The 10,205-nt window shown below is 41.2% G+C and overlaps 1 long non-coding RNA gene across 1 annotated transcript; it reads left to right on the top strand.

Moving 5' to 3' along the window:
* Positions 1-6,737: 6,737 nt before the first annotated feature.
* On the top strand, positions 6,738-8,975 carry LOC110696601. The gene is made up of 2 exons (XR_002506340.1): positions 6,738-7,415; positions 8,273-8,975. It is a non-coding gene; the product is annotated as an uncharacterized LOC110696601 (long non-coding RNA).
* The last annotated feature ends 1,230 nt before the right edge of the window (positions 8,976-10,205 follow it).

The following is a 10,205-nucleotide window of genomic DNA, read 5'->3' as shown; positions in this document are numbered from 1 at the left end:
CCATTTAGTGAAGTAGTCAACGACAACAAGTATATACCTTCTGCCGCCTGTAGCAGGCGTATATGGATCCAGAATGTCCATGCCCCACTTAGCAAACGGTAGTGGGCTGTGAATGGTAGTGAGGTCAGTAGCCGGACGGTGAATTAATTTGCCAAACCTTTGGCACTTGTCACATTTTTTCACCATCTCCATTGCATCTGCTTCCAAAGTAGGCCAAAAGTAGCCCTGCCGCCTTGCCCTTTGAGCAAGCATCCTACCACCTACATGAGAAGCACAGAAACCAGAGTGAAGATCATCTAGTATCTCTCGTCCCTTTTCAGGAGTAACACACTTTAAGAAGGGTTGAAGGTACCCCCTCTTGTGAAGTTCTCCCTGTATCATTTCAAAACAGGAGGCTCGTTTTTTCAGTGCTGCCGCCTGTTGAGGATCATCCGGCAGTGTACCGTTTGTCAGATATGCCCTGATTGAATCCATCCAGGTTGAGCTTCTATCTAGGATTCCAATAGGGTTTTCCTCGATGCTTCTCTTCTCCATTACTTCCCAAAAAACAGTTCGAGGAGTATCGGAGGAGGCGGATGATGCTAATTTTGACAGTGCATCTGCCTGGTTGTTTTCTGATCTCGGCACTTGGATCAGATGGAAATCCTCAAGGGAGCCGACTGCTTGTCGGACCGCCTGTAAATACTTGATCATGGCCGGATGGGTTGCTTCGTATTCACCATTGTACTGACTCACTATCAATTGTGAATCAGAACAGGCGTCTATTTTTCTTGCCCCTGCCGCCTTGCACATGCGGATCCCGGCTAGTAAAGCTTCATATTCTGCCTCATTGTTTGAAGCCTGAAAACTGAAGCGTAGAGCATACTCGAACCTGTCGCCCTCTGGAGATTGACATACGACGCCTGCTCCACAACCATTTGAAGTAGAGCTTCCGTCCACATATACCTTCCAGACTTGGTCTGGAACTTGAGAGTCAGGAGGACGAGTCATCTCTACAATAAAGTCAGCAAAGGCTTGCCCCTTCAGTGCTTTTCTAGGCTCGAAAGTAACTTCGAGGCTCTGTATTTCTATGGCCCATTTGATCATTCGTCCTGACGACTCCATGATGGTAAGGGGCCGCTTGATTGGTTGGTCGGTATACACGACGACTGCATGTGCCAAAAAGTAGGGCTTCAATTTTTTAACAGCCATGAAGAGTGCAAGACCAAATTTCTCCACTAGGGGATACCTCAACTCGGCATTTTTCAGTACGTGACTGACAAAGTAGACCGGGAGCTGACAGCCGTCCCTTTCAGCAAGGAGCACAGCGCTTAACGCATGATCAGAGACGGCCAGGTACATGTAGAGATCCTCTTTGGGCAAAGGGCTGACCAGCCTCGGCAAGGAATGCAAGTGAACTTTTAATTTCTGGAAGGCGGCCTCAGCATCCGGCCCCCATTCAAACCTTGCCTTTTTCTTAATTGCCTGGAAAAAGTATAGGCATTTGTCGCCTGATCGGCTTAGGAATCTCCCCAAGGCCGCCAGACAACCTGTTAACTTCTGAACCTCTCGGATGGTACGAGGCGACTGCATGTCAATGACCGCCTGCACCTTCTCAGGGTTCGCCTCTATTCCTCTCTGATTGATAAGGAATCCGAGAAATTTCCCAGACTCAACTCCAAATACACATTTCTTGGGATTGAGCATGACATGGTGCCGCCTGAGTGTGGCGAAAGTTTCTCGGAGGTCCGTCAGATGATCTTTCTGAAGTTTAGTCTTGACAATCATATCATCAATATATGCCTCGACGTTTCTCCCAATCTGATCAAAGAACACTGTGTTTATCATTCGTTGGAAGGTAGCCGGGGCATTCTTAAGACCAAACGGCATGACCGTGTAACAGTATAACCCCTGATCAGTGACGAAGGCCGTCTTCTCCTGATCTTTCTTCCATAAGGGAATTTGATGGAAACCAGAATAGGCGTCCATAAAACTCATCAAGGCATGACCCGCTGTTGAGTCGACCAGGTTATCAATTTTAGGCAGAGGGTAACTGTCTTTGGGGCACGCCTTGTTTAAGTCTGTGTAGTCTACACACATTCGCCAGGTGCCATTCGGCTTTTTAACAAGCACCACATTTGCAACCCAGTCTGGGAAGTAACATTGCCGAATGAACCCTGCATCAAGTAATTTTTTAACTTCGGCGGCTGCCGCCTGACTTCTTTCTTCGCCATGGTTCCGCTTCTTTTGCCGTACCGGCTTCTTTTTCGGATCCACAGCGAGTTTATGTACTGCCAGATCAGGACTAATGCCTGGCATTTCATGGACTTCAAATGCAAAGATGTCCTTGTATTCTCTCAATAGGTTGTGAAAGTCGTCACCAAGGTTTCTCAGAGCAGTCGTCCCAACTTTGACTGTTCGGTCAGGACGTGAGTCGTCTAAGATCAGGTCCGCATGCTCACCAGCCGGCTGAAGGCGGAACTCATCCGGGCGCTCCTCTGCCAATGATTGCTATTTTCTTGCTTTTCTTGCGGACTCTGTCTGGGACGCCTTTCTCTTTTTGTCGCCTGTTTCTTGAACAGGCGCACTCTCCTTGACATTGTCAAGGTCTGTTTTTTCTCCACTTGACCCAGCGGCCATAACAGTGGGCTTGACATCCGAGAGATAGCACTCTCGGGCCATCCTCTGATCTCCCCTTAGGGAGCCGACTGTTCCATTATCCCTCTCAAACTTAAGCAGCATAAGAGACGGGATTATAACAGCCTTGGAATTATTCAGGGTTGGTCGACCCAGAATCATGTTGTAGGCCGAGAGTTCCTCTACTACTAGGAACCGGACTACCATGTGTCGTCCTTCCCCTTTTTCGCCCAGGCGAATGGGTAAATCTACTCGTCCCAGTGGGTGGACGACTCCTCCTCCAAACCCTATTAAAGGGTGGGAGGCCGGATGTATGCAGTCCGTCTGATATTTCAGTTTTGACAGACATTTGCTGCTGATGAGATCTGAGGAGCTCCCGGTATCTATGAGGATTCGGCCAACTCTCTGGTTGGCCACTTTACATTCAATAACGAGAGGGTCGTCATGCGGCCCCCTTACCCCTCCTAGATCCTCTTCAGTGATGATAATCTCAGGAAATGTATATTTGGACGGCCGTTCTTGGTGAACGGAATTTACATCTAACCGCCTTATATTATCTTTGTTGCCCCTAATAGTGGGGCCGCCTCCTGAGAAGCCGCCTGCAATGGTGTAGACGACTGCATCATCTGTATCGGAACTGTCGGCCTGTTGATTCTTTTTGGCCGACTGCTTTTTTGAGGAAGTGTTCCCCGTAGATTTCTTGACATAAGTATCAAGATCACCTTGCTCAGCCAAGCGGTCTAGGTACCGCATGAGACTGATGCAGTCATTGGTGTGATGACCAACGTCATCATGATAAGCACAGATTTTGTCTTGGTTCCGGTTGTTTGCAGAACCCTTCATGGGGACCGGCTTCTCATTTGAGAACCGTCCCTTTATTTCTTTTAGGATAAACTGGTTATCCTTGTTAAACACATACTTTGGGGAGTATGGTTTGAATTCTTTTTTCTTTTTCTGGGCCGGCTGTTTAGAGGAATCAACCGCCCAGACCTCTTTTCTTTTCTCATCTTTGTTAGACGACTGTTTCTGTCGTCCTTCTCTTTTGTCGAACCTTTTCCCGTCCGACTGTTTTATCGTACACAGATCAGTCGCCTGTATATAGGCTTCTGCTTCAATCAAGGCCTCTTGAAGAGTCGCCACCCTTTTTCGAACTAAATCAAATTTGAAGGTAGACCCGTCTTTGAGACCTCTAAAAAAGTCAGTATAAGCTACCTCATCCGGTAACCCTTGAATCTGTATTCTCATCAGGTTGAACCGCCTGATGTAAGAACGAAGCCCCTCCTTCTCGCCCTGCTGAATTGTTCCCAAATCAAGGGTCGTTTTCTTCGCAGGGATGTTCATGGCGAAGTTGGAGGAAAATAAGTAAGCAAGCGTCCTGAAGCTGTTTACACAACCAGTCGGCAGGTTGCCGAACCATTGCTGTGCGATTCCCTTGAGAGTCGCTGGGAAACACTTGCACCAAGTGGGATCATCCAACCCTTGAAGGTACATCAGGTTGGTGAATGCCATCAGATGGTCTTCTGGGTTAGTAGTGCCGTCATAGGCGCCTACTAGTACATTTTTTACTTTGGCCGGCTGAGCGGCTTCAGTAATTTCCTTGGAGAAGGCCGACGGCTGTTCACCAAGTCTAAGCAACCGTAGCTGCCAGTCCATAGGTTGGACGTTTTTTGCTGCAGATCCACCAAATGGAGGTGGCTGCATAAAATACTGTTGTTGCGGCACAAATGGTAAGTTTGGTACCGCCTGGGCACTATGAAAGCCGGACTGACGGGAGGTGCCGCCTGACTGACTCTCATGGTACGACTGAGTATGCCTCATCGAGGCATTTCGCAAACTGTCTTGAAAATTTGAAGTAGAAGCCGACTCTGACAATCGGTCACTCTTCTTCTGCTCTAGCAGTAGCCGAGCATCTGTGAACGTTTGCTTTGACCCGTCCGCCTGAATATGACGAACCGGTTTCCTATTTCCCGTAGGATAACGGAATTTTGTGAAATCAAGAGCAGGTGGCTCCCGCTTCTTGGATTTAGGATGAGGAGTCGCCTCTCGCCCTTGAACTGGCTTCCTCTTCAGTGAAGTGGAAGGTTTTTTGGCCGACTGCTCTTTGACTGAAGCAGGCGGCTTTTTGTTGATCAACTCTTGAATCTCTCCCTTGAAGTCCCTCATGAAGGTCATGAGTTCGTTCCTTGTGATGGGAGCAGACCCATCAGTCGGCTGTTGCCGAGCAGGCGGTGCGCCTGCTGGCTCGCTTCCTGTTTGAAGATGCTCCCGTTCCCTCCTTTCGGTATGACGGGTACGTCGGGCCCTTAGGGTCCCGTCTGGAGCTGTATGAGTTTCCACTTCAAATTCACTTTCGGTGTCATGGTCCGACTGAACTTGAGGGTCGTTTAGGGGACGCCTCTCTTCAGGAGTCGGTACAGACTTGGATGCCATCTATGAAGTACTCTCCCCACAGACGGCGCCAAATGTTTCGGGGTTTTCTGATGTCCTGCGGGAGAGTTACAATTCCGAGACTGGAACCGGACGCCTGTACCTGCAAAATAACGGAGACTCCTGAGAGCTCCGCCTCCAACGGTCAAGTTAATACCTGATTAAGGAGTAATTAATACGGAAATTAAAGTAATAAGACCTCTCTAGGTGAGAGTGTTTAATGTTGGTAATCTGCTTTGTTAGCGAGATTAGCCGGTTATTAGTGTTCCGTAATGTTTCTGTTCTTCTCTGTTCTTCAGGTGAGATTAATTGCTTGATCAATTGCCTCTCAATTGCTTGATTGCTTGATGTTTTCTTGATCCCCTTTAATGAGGATTAATTAAGTATTTATAGTCTTGAGAAGCGTGCCACTCTCTAGGTTTAGGGTAAACCTAGGGCTGACCGGGCCTCTAGACAGGATTGGGCCTTGTTGGCCGGTTTTCCCATTTGGCATGGGTGGACACGTGGCGTGCCTCGATTGGTCCGTAGAGGACGTATCTGTGATTGACACGTGGCAGGCTCCTATTGGCCTTCGTGAAGGACACGTGGCGGAACCTGGTTGGTCCACTTGTCAGACGGTGATTGGTGGATAAAAATCCCCTAATCAGTTCTTATGAAATTTGATTTGCATGCAGTCTTGGAGAAGGAAAGGTTGGGAAGACACATATCACATATAAATAAATTGGTGGTAAGGAATTAAAAGCCAGAATTGTGGTTTTTCATTTTTTTTTTCGATCAATTAATTTGTGGAATGAATTAGTTTATTTGAAAGATGGAAAATTTGACCCCTTTATTTTTCTTCCCTTCTATGGCCATGTTTGATAAAGGAAAATAAATTTTTTGATAATTCAAACGTACTATTACAATTTATTTGGATAACGATGATACTTAAGAGGAGGGGAAGGGAAGGAAAAAGAATTTAAGGTATGGATTCATATAGTAGTAAACTTGTGTTTTCAATTTAAATCTATCCACCTTTTTTGAAACGGTTTGATTATTTATTATAGGAGATACTAGATCCCTCAAATTCCTATTCCTTCTCTACTTTTCTTACCCCCAATTAATATAAAATTAATTCAAAGAAACAAGATCCATCACTCTTTTATCCTTTTTTCCTCTCTTCATAGCACGTTTTTAGTGCTCTTACACTGTTACTAGCCGTTAGTACATAATTAATGACACGTAATTATTGATGCTAATATGACTTAATATTGTGGTTTGCTGAGATCATCACTTTTAATGTGGTGGTAAACTCTTTACCACCTCATAAACTGTGGTGATTTAACAAACGTAATGTGAACATACATGCATTATGCTATGCAATTTGATAAACCAAAAAAAAAAAAACAAAAAAAAAAAAAACAAGGAAATAAATCAAATTGCATAGCATAATGCCTATATGTTCACATTAGGTTAGTTGTTATTATTCATTTATTGCAAAATAAAATCAAAACTCATGATTCTTTATTTATGGCATTATTGCATTAATTTGATATCATATTCTATATATGATATATTACCATGTATATATATGTTAGAACCTGATATATGTGAGGACATATTACAACCGTTGGATCAATTGCATCCAATGGTTACCATTTATCCCGGTCAAACATAATTTCAAAAAAAAAATCAGTGTTTTCTCTCTCCTCCTTCGTTTTGCAAGTTATTTTCTCTCTCCTCCTTCATCATCATTGTTGAAGAAACCCATGAATTTCCCTCAATTGCAGCTATTCTCTCTCATCTCCTTTTGGATTTCCAGCAAAACCTACGATTCTCCCCCTCTTTCTCTCAAAACCCTAAAATCAATCGGCGATCAACGTATCAAAGATCAGCATTTCACAAAAACCGATTTCTTAGACGCCGAAATCCTGTTTTTGCAATCCTTGAGTTTTGAGGTCGGAATCATGAAGAATTCGGTGTTTTTGGTGATTGAAGAATTGATGATGAAGCTTAAAGAGGTGGCTAGGGTTGGTGAGATGGTGAGCATCGAGGTTTGTTGTGATGTCATAGATTAAATGTACGAGAACGATGAGATTTCGCGGATGAGAATTCGGTGTTTTTGGATGAGGTTTGTTTCTTCTTCTTTTGCAGCATAAGAACAAATCTTGATGTGGTACTTTTAGGAAATTTTGGCTTGCGTTACTTTAATGAGTTAAAATGTTGTTTGGACAAGGAAACGATAGAAGAAAAAGATTTCGATCTGTATCACACAGTTCAAATTTCTTTTATTGTTCAAATCCCTCACATTCTCTCTCTGAAATTTCGACTCAAGGGCTTCACTTAGATGAAGATTAAATCGGCGATATTCAATTATTCATCATCAAATTGTTGTAAGTTTTGCAATTTAATCACTTAATTCCTGTATTATTCGAATTTTTTTTTCATAATGTTGTTCAATTTTGCTCTGTTTTTCAATATTTTGTATGCTTTTTCGGCTTAATTTTTTTATCATTTTTATACTTTTTCATGCTGAATTACGGTTTTGATTGTTCCAATTGGATGACATTTCAATATATTCTTTGTGTGTGTTCAAATTTTTTGAGTTTTGTTTATTTTCCGAATTTTGTGTGGCGATCGATTTTTCGATGATATTTTGCTGAACATTATGTGTTATATAGAGTCACTTCCATGCTCTGATTACTGTAATGTTTTTAAGAAACCGTATATGGTGTTAGATGTTGTCGCATTGGAGAATCTGGAAATATTTGAGAGCGGTAGAAATGGGGGCTCCTTTAGGTAGGTACCTTCACACTTTTGAGTTTTGATTAAATCTTTTCTGGTTTTGGTAAATATGGCTTGGATTGATTTTTTTTTTTTTCCCATCTGTAAAGGACGTTGTACTCCCAGCTTAATCATTGTGTGACCGGTTTTTGTACTTGTAATCAGTAACTTGTGCCTTACAGTCTTCATATTACCTCTGATATGTTTATATCTCGCTTAAATTTATGTCTCAATCGTATATTATGCTCTCACTTTGTTCTCTTTAATATGGTGGACTGTCTACAACAAATGACAATTGATTTCATCTTTATTGTTGGAAAGAATTAGTCCCCTTATATGTGTGCTTTCTGTCTTTCACTCTCTGACATGCTTTGTGTACTAGCTGGAATTCCCACTCGGAAAATGGAATATCTGTGTACAATTGGCTTTCAATAACTCCTTGCTTTGCTTTGTAATGCTTATGTAGGATATTAGAAATGGTTCAGGGAGCATGCACCCAGTTCCAAGTACCTCCTTGCTCCCTCAAAGCATCCGGTCTGCTCCATCCAAAATCCAAACCGGTCACGGGTCTAGCAGTTCAACATGTGTCAACAATAATGGAAGTCAATCACTTAGCAGTAATGGATCTATTCTAGAGAATGGTACACATGCTAATGGGTTGCTTGAGAACGAGAAGAAAAAAGAAAATGGCAGGTTGTTTGGGAGATTGACTGAAGCAGACATGTACGAGAGCACCCGATATGATGCAATCCTACTAAAAGAGGATCTGAAGAACACTACATGGCTGCATAGCGTGGATAATATGTCTGATCAGTGTTCCATTTTTGAAAATGGGTTTGAGCCTCTGCCATAATTATTTGGCCTCTCATGATTCGTTCTTCGTTTTCGTATTTTACATATATCCGATCTTTCAAATTGATTATATCAAAAGTTATCTGATTATCTCTGCGTGATCGAATGTCTCATTTTTGTTTGGAGAAGAACTGAATGTTTGTTAATTAATTGTTTTGCAAGGAAATGTCTAGGCTTCCCATGTTCCCGAGTCTTGATGTAATTGATAAGTACATTATAACTTAATGCCCTAGATACTCCAGGCAATAGTCATATAGTTCTGTACATTTGATTCATTTCGCAATGATATATATTGATGATTATGTGTTATCATTTAATCATTATTAAATCGAGCAGTACTAGCACTTGGTACTTTTCATATACAGGTATATAGATTTTGGACACAAACATTTTAGGAAGTACTATTATATGCCTGTGAGGCTTAGACTTTGGAGAGTCCTTTTGTTATGCTATAGTCTGAAGAAGGATCTTAGAGTCTCAGACCAGACTTCTAACTATTATCAAATATAAACTTTCTCATTGATCTTATGTGCTTCATTAATTTGTCTCCTTGTGATGTATGTAGATTACATATGTTACCATTGGAAAGGACATATATCTGTTATAAATGAGCAACTAACTATTTGATCATTTGCTAAATGAGCAAAAAATTGATTGCTCATTTCCCAAATAATCAAAGAAATGTTTGCTTATTTTACAAATGAGTAACTAATTATTTGCTCATTTCACAAATAAGAAAAGAAATGCTTGTTGATTTAATGAATGATTAAAGAAATGTTTGCTCATTTGACAAATGAGCAACTAACTATTTGCTCATTTGCTAAATGAGCAAAAAATTGATTGCCCAATTCCCAAATTAAATGATCAAAGAAATTAAATGAGTAACTAATTATTTGCTTATTTCCTTAAAAAAAAAATTATTTGCTTTGGCAAATGAGCAAACAAATGGTTACTCATTTCACAAATGAGCAAAGAAATTAATTGCTTATTTGATAAATGAGCAACTAAGTTTTCGCTCATTTGTTAAATTAGCAACTATGTATTTGCTCATTTGACCAATGAGCAACTAACTATTTGCTCATTTGCTAAAAGTTGATCTTTCTTCATGGATATTTACAAAAAATTACAGGTTATAAAATTGCAAAACAATTCTTTGCTCATTTATCAAATGAGCAAACTATTTAATGCTCATTTGTCAAATGATCAGATAATTCAGGCTCATTTTGTCAAAAATTAATATTTATTTTTTACTAATTTGTCAAAATGAGCAATTAATTTTTTTCTCATTTGTCAAATGACCATTTATTTTTTGCTCATTTGTCAAATAAGCAATTAATTTTTGTTCATTTGTCAAATGATGAGCAAAAAAATTCAATGCTCCTTTGTCAAATGAGCAAACTATTTAATGCTCATTTGTCAAATGAGCAAATGATTCTTGCTCATTTTGTCAAATTAATGCTCATTTGTTAGTGTGTTTGAATGTTTTAAATACGTTAGTAAACTAGCTCAAGGGTAGAGGATTGTGCAAATGCACAAAAGATGTGGGT

The sequence above is a fragment of the Chenopodium quinoa genome, unplaced genomic scaffold (genome assembly GCF_001683475.1).
Source record: "Chenopodium quinoa cultivar QQ74 unplaced genomic scaffold, ASM168347v1, whole genome shotgun sequence".
Taxonomy (NCBI): Eukaryota; Viridiplantae; Streptophyta; class Magnoliopsida; order Caryophyllales; family Amaranthaceae; genus Chenopodium; species Chenopodium quinoa.
This window is presented reverse-complemented; position numbering and strand designations above follow the sequence as displayed.